Source organism: Mus caroli, chromosome 13 (genome assembly GCF_900094665.2).
Source record: "Mus caroli chromosome 13, CAROLI_EIJ_v1.1, whole genome shotgun sequence".
Classification (NCBI taxonomy): domain Eukaryota; kingdom Metazoa; phylum Chordata; class Mammalia; order Rodentia; family Muridae; genus Mus; species Mus caroli.
In genome coordinates this window covers 87684255-87695548 of record NC_034582.1, presented here as the reverse complement: position 1 = coordinate 87695548, position 11294 = coordinate 87684255, and the positions used below count along the sequence as shown (strand labels likewise).

At 44.9% G+C, this 11294-nt stretch overlaps 1 pseudogene across 1 annotated transcript; it reads right to left on the bottom strand.

Moving 5' to 3' along the window:
• Positions 1-10525: 10525 nt before the first annotated feature.
• LOC110308407 lies at positions 10526-11017 on the bottom strand (annotated as a pseudogene). The gene has a single exon (XR_002379559.2). The product of XR_002379559.2 is annotated as a cytochrome c oxidase subunit 5B, mitochondrial pseudogene (transcript).
• Between the last annotated feature and the right edge of the window lie 277 nt (positions 11018-11294).

Sequence of the window (11294 nt, the reverse complement as noted above, 5' to 3'; positions counted from 1 at the left end):
GAGAGGTGAGGGAGAGGGAGAGGGAGAGAGGTGAGGGAGAGGGAGAGGGAGAGGGAAAGGGAGAGAGGTGAGGAAGAGGGAGAGGGAGAGAGGTGAGGGAGAGGGAAAGGGAGAGAGGTGAGGGAGAGGAAGAGGGAGAGAGGTGAGGGCTCAGCTTCTGTTTGGGTTTCTACTGCTGTGAAGAGACATCATGACCATGGTAACTCTTATAAAGGAAAACATTTAATTGACACTTGCTTACAGTTTTAGAGGCAGGAAGCATGGCAGCATGCAAGCAGACATGGTGCTGGAGGAGCTAAGAGTCCTACATCTTGATGCAAAGGCAGCAAGGAGGAGACTGAGAGCCACATTGGGCATAGCTTGAGGTTATGAGACTTTAAAACCCACATACACAGTGACATACTTCCTCCAACAAGGCTACACCTCCTAATAGTTCCACTCACTATGGGCCAAGCATTCAAACACAAGAATCTATGGAGGCCATTCCTATTCTAACCACCACAGCTTCTTTTCACCTTTTGATTCAGTCCAGGACCCAAGCCAATGACAGGTATTGCCTACGCTCATGATAGGTCTTCCCAATTGTGCTTAATCAGAAGATCTTTCAGAGACATGTCTCGTGATTTGTTTCCATGGTGATTTTTAATTCTGCTAAGTCAACAATCAACTCAATCATCACCCTCTACAATCAGCACACTGCTGTTTTGTTTTGAGACAGGGACTCACTATATAGCTATGGTTGATCGTAAGTTCTCATTATCCTGCCTCTGCCTCCCAAGTCCTGGGACTGTGGGTGCCACTGAGCCGGGCTGGTTAGTAGTAGTTAGTTAGCTGTCTTGAGGAAACATCTACTAGACAGTTAGGACTCTGGTGGTGGCCATTATTGGATATCTAGGATCAAGCCCAATGCCTGCTTTGCTGTAGGCATTCATCCAGACTTTGATTAAAGGAAAGATAGATAGCTTCCATTCCCCACTGCCTGAGAGTATTGCATAGTTGATATCTTATTTATGAAAGTGAAGTAGCCAGAAAGAGAGACCACCAGCACTGCCAGGCTCCCCACACAGCAAACAGCTTAAAGAATAAAGAATCTCAGATAACAATTAAGAGTTATGAGGACTGATCACTAGAAATCAAATATGTAGACTTGGAAATGAACCAGAAGTGTTCAGGCAGATCCTGAGCTCAGTCTGTAGAAGATTAGAGGCAGAAATTGAGTTTAGGTTCCAGGTCTCATTGAAATGAGCCACAAATGGGAATCTGTGATAAGTGGACTTTCAGCTTCACATAAACTCTGTCCTTCCATAAGGAACCCTCTACAAATGGCCTCAGGGTTACAGGGTCTTCAAGCTTTTAACACCATCACTCTAAGATATTTTGACATTTTGTAATGGTGTGAGGGAGCATATCCAAAAGCAAGCCAAGCAGATGCTGTGTGGGTGAGAGTGTGTGTGTATGTTTGCATACATGTGTGTGCATGTGTTGATGTGTGTCTGTGTTTGTGTGTATACATGGATGCATGTGTGTGTGTATGTGTACACATGCATGTATGCGTGTGTGTTGAGTGTGTGTGTGTGTACACATGCATGTGTGCATGTGTGTTGGGTGTGTGTGTGTGGGTGCACATGCATGTGTGTGTGTGTGTTGGGTGTGTGTGTGTGTTCACATGCACGTGTGCGTGTGTTGGGTGTGTGGGTGTAGGTGTGTAGGTCAGAGGATAACTTTGCAGAATCAGTTCTCTCCTCCCACCCTTACATGTGCTCTGGGAATTGGAGCAGGGTCTCCATGGTTTGCAAGGAAAGAGCTTTCTTTCCTGAGCCAACCTCTGGCCCAGATGCTATGGTTAATTGGAACAGCAGTTCTCAAGCTGTGGGTTGAAACCTCTATCTCCAAAAATATTTGCATTACAATTCATAACAGTAGCAAAATTACAGTTATGACGTAGCAACAAAAATAATTGTATGGTTGGGGGTCACCACAGCATGAGGAACTGGATTAAAGAGTCATAACAATTGGAAGGGTGAGAACCACTGGGTTAGAAGTATTCACTCCCTTCTTGAGCCAACAAGGTAACTGAGTGCAGGATAAAAGTCTGGAATCTGTGCCTTGTCTGTCTGTCTCCTGTACAGTGAGTGGCCTCCTCTCACTTTAGCACGTAGGCATGTTGGTTGCTCAGGAAGTGCCTGTCTAAATCTACTTTGTCCCCACTCAGAGGCTGCGGGCACAGAGACAACTCCTGGTCTAAGACTCCCCAGCCCCCTTGGATTTGCGACAGCAGAACCTTGAAAATCAGCCTCTCCCCACCACACAAGGGCAAGGCTACACCCCAGAGCAGAAGTAATCGTCCCCTGAGATCGGTTCCCTCAAGTCATAGCATTGGCTAGGGCCTCTACCAGAACCAGAAGCAAGATGTCTGACCAGAGCAGACCATGACCAGGATGCTGAGTCACTCCAACCTTTTGCCATGACCCAGTTCTTTCTCCCTGTAAACCTCAATCTTGTCCATTATCCCAGGGCAGCACTGGGGTAACTGGGCTCCTCCATTTGTTACCTTCCCCAGTATGACCACACGGAAGACATCTCTGCTTCTCACCATCTACTCATTTCCTTAAACAGAATTCGGAGCCTGTGACAGGGCCTACCCTGAAGGAGCTCCTGGAACCAGTCATTTGCTCTAGAATCTTCAGTAATAAACGGATCGTTGAAGTGTGTGTGTGTGTGTGTGTGTGTGTGTGTGTGTGTGTGTGTGTCTGTAGTGACTCACTGTTGTAATCACAACACTGGGAGGCAGAGGCAGGCAGGTCTCAGAGTCTGAAGCCAGACTGGTTGATAAGTTCTAGGCTAGGTGGGACTGTACAGTGAGACTGTTTCAATCAAACAAACAAATGTAAAGCTCTCTCACACCCACATCTTAGAAGGACAGGGTGACATCCAGTTTATATTGTCACAAAGATCTGGCTTCCCTGTGAGTCTTTCCTTCTTTGGGGAAATACTCTATCCAATTGCCTGTGCCAAAGAAAGCTGTGTATAGGTGAACTCTTGGCCACAGCCAAGTCTGTCACCTGACTCAATCGAAACCCCATGACTGTCATCTCCTCCGTCTCATCTTACACATGGGTCTTTTTTCACCACTTACAGGACACGGAAAGGTATCTTCAGTGACTTATTTTCATGTGACCTTTTGAGAACTCCTAAGACACGTGCATCAGCCACCTGAACAATGGGAGCTGCCCAGAGAGGAGAGTTCCTCCAGGGAACTGAAGGATGACAGCCGGCTCACTGCCCCAGCCAGGCGTTTGCTGAAGTACACATGGTTGTCTCTTCCATTTGGTTTTTCAGTGTTATATAAATACGAGGGCACTAATTTCCAACAATTATTTATCACCTACACTTTTATATTCCATTTGCACTTTACACGAAATACCCATCCTGAGAGTTGGTCATGGCACACAGACGGAACCTGGTAACATCGTGACCTCCTCTCCAAGCCCCCAGGGACTAAGTCTTTGTCTTGGACCTGGGTTCTTGAGGTGTGGCTCAGTGTGCCCTCTTTGCTCACATTTCCAAGACCTTTCTCAGTGTCTGGACAGATTTCTGGCAATCCCACAGCAAGTCTGCCATGCCTTTTCCTTCTCTGAAGCCAGAGTCCTGATCCAAAGTTCCATCTTCGTCCACACAGCTGAGTAGATTGCCCGGAAAGGGGGCTTGTGGGTGGGGAGGAAGCAACAGCCTTCTTCCTACAATTCCTCATCAAGCTCCTGTCTGTAGGAACCTACACAGGCGATGGGCAGATTCTAATCACAATAATTAACAATTAATGAATGAATGTCTACCAAACTATTGAGCTGATTCTGTGAGCATTAACTGGCTAATTTTTTCCAGACTCTAGTTGTTCATTCTATAAAATAACCTGCTCTGGGGACAGATTGTTAGTTCTTTCTGGTTAACACAGAGCCCGGACCTTGATATAAAGACCACAATAAGTCCTTGCAGTCAAGTTCTCTGTGCAGTTCTCAGTTGAGTCACAGAGCAAAGCACAGCAGGCAAGGTCTGTGTGGCCCTTTGTGGACCCTACTTGTACTCCCGGTAAGGCATCACGACTTCCACTTGCAACTGTATTACAGCTTACCTGTATTTTGACATGAATGGACAAAAACCTCAAGGAAAAGTTTTTCTAGTTGAAATCACTGGGGCTTCTTCAACAAACAGTTAGGAAGTTGAGACGAAGTGCCAGGTGCAAACCACACTGGTGATCTCTCTTCCTGGAGGAGACCAGGAAACACCGTGTAAACAGCACAGGCTTTAAAGAGCTCATAAAAAGTCACTGGTGGCTGAGGGAGAGCTCTCTGCAGGAGGAGGCATCTGATTTTTATAGGATCAGCTCTGCAGATAAAGGGAGCGACAGGAAAGACATTCTGACCTCCCAGCCGAGTTTTATTTGGAGGTTTTTGGGTTGTATTTTGTTTTGTGTTTTGTTTGTTGCTTCCTGCTTCTTCTACTCCCTGAGATGGGAAAAATGGACTCTTAGGTGTGAAGGCTTCTTGGTAGTCAATTTGGCTATGTCCAGATTTAACTAAAACCCAAATAACTAAAACACCATCTTTTTTCTTTTTTTCTTTTCTTAATTAAATCATTTGATGTGGAGGACCCACTTCTAATCTAGATCTTTGAGGGGTGAAGATCTACCCTTAATCCAGATCTTTTGAAATGGGAACATCCACCTTTATTCTGGGCCACATCATCTGCTGGCACCCTGTAGAAAGGACATGGAGAAGGTCTATTCGCCTGCTTGCCCTCACTCTGGATGGCAAGCCTTCACTGATGTTAGAGCCTACTCTAGGATTCTGGCCCTTATTGAAGATCGGCTGAGACGTCCAGCTTCATGGACTGAACAACTGTATCTTTGGACCTTTTGTTTGTAGACAGCCATTGTTGGACTAGCTGGACCCCAGCCTGTAATAAAGCCTTCATGTATATATGTGTGTGCGTGTGCATGTGCACATGCATGTGTGTGTTCTATAAGTTCTGTTCCCCTAGAGAACCCTGATTGTACACCAGAAATGCAAAGACAGTTAATTACCCAGGGTAGTCCACGGAGCTCCAGAAGTTTCCCCAAGACTAGTTCAGTGTCTCCAAGGTGTTATCAATTATTTTCGCCTTCGATTTCATTTGCTCTCAGTTGGGCGTGGTAGAAAATTTAAATTATTTTGAGGGAAGACACACATCACTTTTGCTCATGCTTACAGCTTCTTCTTCTAAAAAAAAAAATCTGGGGTAGCAAAATGGGTGAGATAAGTGTAAAATAAAATTGTAACTCTGTTCCTAGAAATAGAACAGAACTGCTTTCTTATGTGGACTGAGTGGTGGCCAGGGGTCTGCAGGCTGCCCTGGATCCAGGCCTAGGAAGTGACTCAGTTGTGGCAAAGAAACCAGGCCATGGAAGAGCATCCCAGGGTTGGGTGTGGGAATGGGACACACGGGATGCTATAAATTCTGCTCTTGTGCACATATTGTTTTGCAAAATCCAGGGATGAGATCATTTGGCCTGGATGTTGTCTCTGAGGGTTTCTCACAGACAAATGCAGTTATCCGAATTGAGTTAGAACAGGAGAAAGGCATTCGGGGGGATTATCTGATTGTACATGGGGACAGTTATGCACATCATCTCTGTTGGGCCAAATGGTTTTCTGTTTGTTCCCTAGAGGAACATGAATATGTGATTGTATCACTCTTTCCTGCCAAGTTCCAGAAAAGAGCTTGAGATTCTTTCTCTAAACTGTAGCCAGGAAGCTCAGTGGGTATTGCTCTCCTTTCAGGCTGGTGTTGATAGTCCTCATGATCAGTCAAAGCCTCTGCCACAGGGGTAACAGGAGGCTTCTGTCAGTGAAAACGCCTCTTTCTAGAATGGGTGGGCTTGATGATGTCACATGTTTAAAGTGTTTCTGATCACTTGCATGGGAATGTCCCCAGGAAAACCAATTAATTGTGGATGTTTCAACCATACTCCTGTCAGCCTTGGTCTTTGGTCTGTGGTTAGGTCAGGAATCTTTGGGTTTTCTGTGCCCACACCATTTTCCATCTGCAGGACTTTGGTCAGAGCTCCTCATTCTGTCAACTGTCACTTGATTCTGCTTAAAATTGTCTCCTTAACAGAATGGTTCCCTAAGCTGCAAGTGCTATACCTCAACAGAAAAGTAGGAGGAATTATGGCCTCTTCTCTCGGAGATACTGAAGTGCCAGAAGGAACCTGGAGTCTACAGGACATGGAGTCTCTCCGGGGGGGGGGGTAGGGAAGATGGAGGGAGGAAGAAAGGGAGGGAGGAGAGTGTGGTGGCTGAGGTTGTCCTTCAGGCTGGGGTAGTAGGCTCACACACACAATGTGGAGATCCACCCAGCACAAGGCAGCCTATGGGAGAGTGCAGGAGAACATGGTTGAGCCTTTTTCTCCCCTACAACCTGTGAAGGGTCAGCTTCTGCCATCCAAAGGCTGGCTGAGGAGGACAGAATGTGACAGACCCAGAAATCAAACACCCTCAATTAAGGAGACTGCTGATATGAAATGTTATGAAATCTGCAGTTGTGGGAGGGTGAGTTGTATAGCCTACCGCTGGCATTCAAAAATGCTGAAGTTTGAAAGATGTTTTAGGTATATGGAGAACAGAGTAATTACTGAATAGAACATCTAGTCACAAACTTAAAGGTCTTCTCATGAAGTCAAGACATTAAGAAATCTAAATATCACAGATCTGTTTACTTGGTGAGAAAGGTGGTGACATCTAGGGCTCATGCCTCACTGGAGGTAGATTTCCTAGGAAGAGAATAGATTATTCCAGCCATTTTCCTGGAGTTCAGAGATCAAAATGTACTACTCAAGATTTACCATGTCTAAATTCCTTGATGTATATAGCTGTGTGTCAGAAACCCTGGGTTACTGTAGGATCCGAATTTCAATTATTTTCCCCTGTTCTATACATGTGATTTTGTTTTGTTATGTTTTTTGTTTTGGTTTTTTCAAGACAGGGTTTCTCTGTGTAGCCCTGGCTGTCCTGAACTCACTCTTTAGACCAGGCTGGCCTCAAACTCAGAATTCCACCTGCCTCTGACTCCCAAGTGCTGGGATTAAAGGTGTGTGCCACCACTGCCCGGCTCATACATGTGAAAAACGTTGGTTGGATAAGGTATTTTATCATTCTGGGATTTGGTTTTTCCATCCATATTTATACATGGATATATGTATATATGTTTATGTGTATATATCACATATATCATATAGTATATAGTCATTTATTATAGATATACTTACCATACATATAGTATATACAGGAGATGTATACATTCCTATTTGGGCATATGTGTAAGAACTATATGTATATTTATGATATATTACATACATCATATGTATATTTAAGATTAAATATGTACATGTATATCTGTCATTACCAAGAGAAGATTGAGTTATTGCCTTGAAGCCATTAAATTATCGTAGTGGCTTTGGCCTCTTGATCTAGCACAGCATGTGAGTTGGATCTCTGTTTTGTTTTGTGTGTGGTCCTGGTGTCCTGTCCTAGCCTCTTGATCCTCTTGTCCTAGCCTAGGCACAGGTTCCACTGAGCTACAGGCCAGCTCTAGGCAACGTATCCACTCTGGGGTTACATGAATGCTCGCTTGGGGTCTATGTCACAGCTTGAGCTTCTTGGTTCTAACATCTGTTCTTTTAATTACATTCTATATGCACCAAGATATAATCTATAAGCTCATGCTTTTACATGACAATGAAAGTGGCATGTAGCTGTGCTTGTGAAAGTGGACGTCCTGGAGTGGCACACCACAAGCGTTCTGCACGGTGTCATCCTAGGCTGGATCCTGTAGTGATTCAAGCTCTGTATATGTGTCCACATGTGGTGATTTCAATCACACAGTAATTATCAGGATATCTATGCTAAAAATACATGGAAAAAAAAGGATGGATGCACAGATCCATCAGCAAATGAAAAGCACGACTTGATCTAGGTCTTAGAAAAAATTTATAGCCAATCCTTAGTCACTGTCCAGTAGAAAAGTGATTTCCTGGTTGAGGCATGCTAAGTACCTACTTGGACATCTGCATCAGTTGGGTAAGTTGGTAGACAGCTGGGTCAGAGGCCCTTCCATTGCCTCCCCTTTCCTTGAGGGATGAGGTAGACTTGAGTTGGACCAAGTGCTGACATGCCAGGTCTCAAGAAGGAGGAATGAAGTAGATGCTTAGGCTGACTGCCTGGCATGGCGCATACATTATGGATGGCACAATTAAATCTTTTGCATTTAGAGTATACAAACTCTCTCTGTTTCCAAATGTAACTTTAGATTTCATATTTTGTTCTCCCACATGACTGTGGTGGAGGTTAAATAATTTACATGTATATTAAGCCTTTCCTGGTATGGCCAAAACATCTTCTGAAAATATAATTATTAGGGTCTCAAAAAGAATTTCAAGGGTTGAGACAGTAGGTCTGTGGAGAGAGCCTACCTACTGTGCCCAAGACCCTGGATTTGATTCCCAGTAGTCTAAGGGGAAGGAGGGTTAAGGGAAGAGAGGAAAAGAGGGGAGGGGAAGAGAGCAGAGGGGAGCAGAGGAGAGCAGAGGAGTTCCAAACAGTATGTTGAAACTGTGTCATCTAGGAAACTAAATGCAGATGTTTGGATGAGGCATTCTTCTGTGCCACTAAACTACTGTGTCAGACTCAACATGTGGACGTGCCCTGTGTCCCCTTTGCACAGACTTGAGATCCATGTGTAGCTCAGTGTTCGTGGTGTCTGTCATCTGTTTCCTGTTAGTAATAACACAATAGGGTAGATGGGAGAAATAGGAAAGGAAAGAGGAAAGTTGAGGCTTGTGGTTCTGGTCCCAGGTTAGATGGCTACACTCGATGGAGGCCTTCCTGCAGCTGAGTCCTGAGGCAGAGCAGGACATCATATGATGAGACTGGAAGTGTAGAAGAGATCTAGCCAAATTGGCTTTTAGGGTAGATCCTCAATGAAGATAACCTATCAGCTTATGAGTTCATTGATCACAAGGATGGATCAGTCCATTCATGAGGGCAGAGCCCTAATCTCCTCTTAAAAGCATTACTTCTCACTATCACATAATGGGGTGAAAGGGAACTTAATAGTTTAATCATCCATTGTGGACAAGGCAAACCACATGCAAGCAGAATCCATTTCTTACAACTTTTATTTTCATAGAAAAATTGCAACTTGCTCCTGCTATTAGATTCTCCCCCCCCCCCCAGGGAGCAAGCTCTTATAATTTCTAACTAACTCATATATAAGGAAAATCATCTTCGTTAAAACTTTTTACTGGCGATGAGCATTTATATAGCATTGTGCATTTAGATGCTCAGTGTTGACCTCTGTGGGAGAGACAGGATGCAATTAATTTGTTTTACAAGTTAGGATACAGGCCAGACAGTTTGGAGAGGATTTAAAGCAACTTTATCCTTGTTCATTTAGATAACTACAGACACCTTCTTGTTATGATAACCATCCTTCAGCTCTCTGTGGCTCATCATCCTAACGGAGCAGAGTCCAGTCAGTGCGAGGGTGTACATCTGTAATCCCAGCACTCAAGAAGCAGAGGCAGGGGGATGGCTCTAAATTTGAGGCTGGCTTAGTCTACAGAGCAAGTTCCAGGTGAGCTAGGGCCATCTTCTGTCAAGACTCAGTCTTTGGAGAGTTAGCTCAGCCATTCGGAGTGCTTGTTGCTCTGCCAGAGAACTGGAGTTTGGGTCCCCGCACCCAGGAGGCTCACAACCACCTGTAACTCCAGCATCAACAGATTTATTGTCTTCTCCTGGCTTCTTTGGGTGTCTATATTCACGTCTACATGTACATACACACACACACACACACACACACACACACACACAGAGAGAGAGAGAGAGAGAGAGAGAGAGAGAGAAACTATACTTAAAAATGTAGCGTCCATGGTTTATGTTCTTATACAAACTCTGATGTTGCCAGGAACGCTATTCTAATGAGAGGAATTAGCAGGAGTGACTCGCGCTGACCGTCAGTTATGTACCATGTGCTATTTTAAATGCTTCATGTGTTTGGTCTCCTTGGATCCCCGTGACAGCCCTAAAAAGAGAGGTTCAGTTTTCACCTCTATGTTATATATGAGACAGGTGCAGGTGGGCTTGGCAAAATATACAACCTGTCCAAAGCTGTGGGAGCAAGTTTGCTAACTCCAGTAATTGACTTCTGGTTCCAGACTTATTCTTTCTCTTTTCCCCCATTTCTTGCCCTCTTCTTCCCTCCTCACGCCATCTCTCTTGTGAGAAAGGGACCTTCTATTCAGCCCATGGAGGTCTAAAACTTGTGATCCTCCTGCCTCAGCATTCTAAGTGCTAGAATTGCAGACACACGCCACCACCCAGCTCCCAGCTCTTAAAGGACATGCTTTACACAAAACTAACCCTATGTTTGTGCCAATGGCACAAATAAGAGCATTTGTAGAGTCTCTCTACAATAGGTTATTTTTCTTTTCTTTTTTTTTTTTTTATGGGAGGAGCCAGTGCAATGGCTAGTCTTTATTAGAGATAAGTTTTTCTTTACATTCTGAAAAGATAACACAGGGGCTCAGTGGGCCATTTGGTGGGGCACCAGCTTGTAATGGGTTCCACAGTTGGGGCATCACTGACTCTCGCCTTTGTGCAGCCAAAACCAGATGACAGTACAGTTGTCCTCTTCACAGATGCAGCCCACTATTCTCTTGTTGCTGATGGACGGGACTAGATTAGGGTCTTCCTTAGTGCCCGAAGCTGCCTTTGGAGGTAGCATATTGTATGGGTCCAGTCCCTTCTGTGCTGCTATCATGATCTCCCTCTCCAGCCCAGTAGCCTGCTCCTCATCAGTAGGGACACCACCTCCAGAAGCCATGGAGCGGGTCACGGCCGCGCCACGGGGGCCGTGGGCCCTCAGGGCCTGCGCCGCCAAAGCGCCCACTCCGCGAAGTAACTTTGAAGCCATCTCGCCCGAGACAAGCCAGTTATTTTTCTAAAAGAAACCACCAGTGATGTGTTGCTGATACAAATAAAAAGGGCCTGGGCACTTAGAAAAACAACTGGCCAATTTCTCACCAAGGTGACCATAGGCCTCATACATGCTTATCATATACCATAGCAATCCCACTCCTGAATATTCACCAGAGAGAAATAGAAACATATGCCCATGCCAAAGCCTGAGTGGAACCATGTGTAGCACCTCTATACACAATACCCACCAAGGGGAAACAGTCCAACTGTCTAAATGGTGAA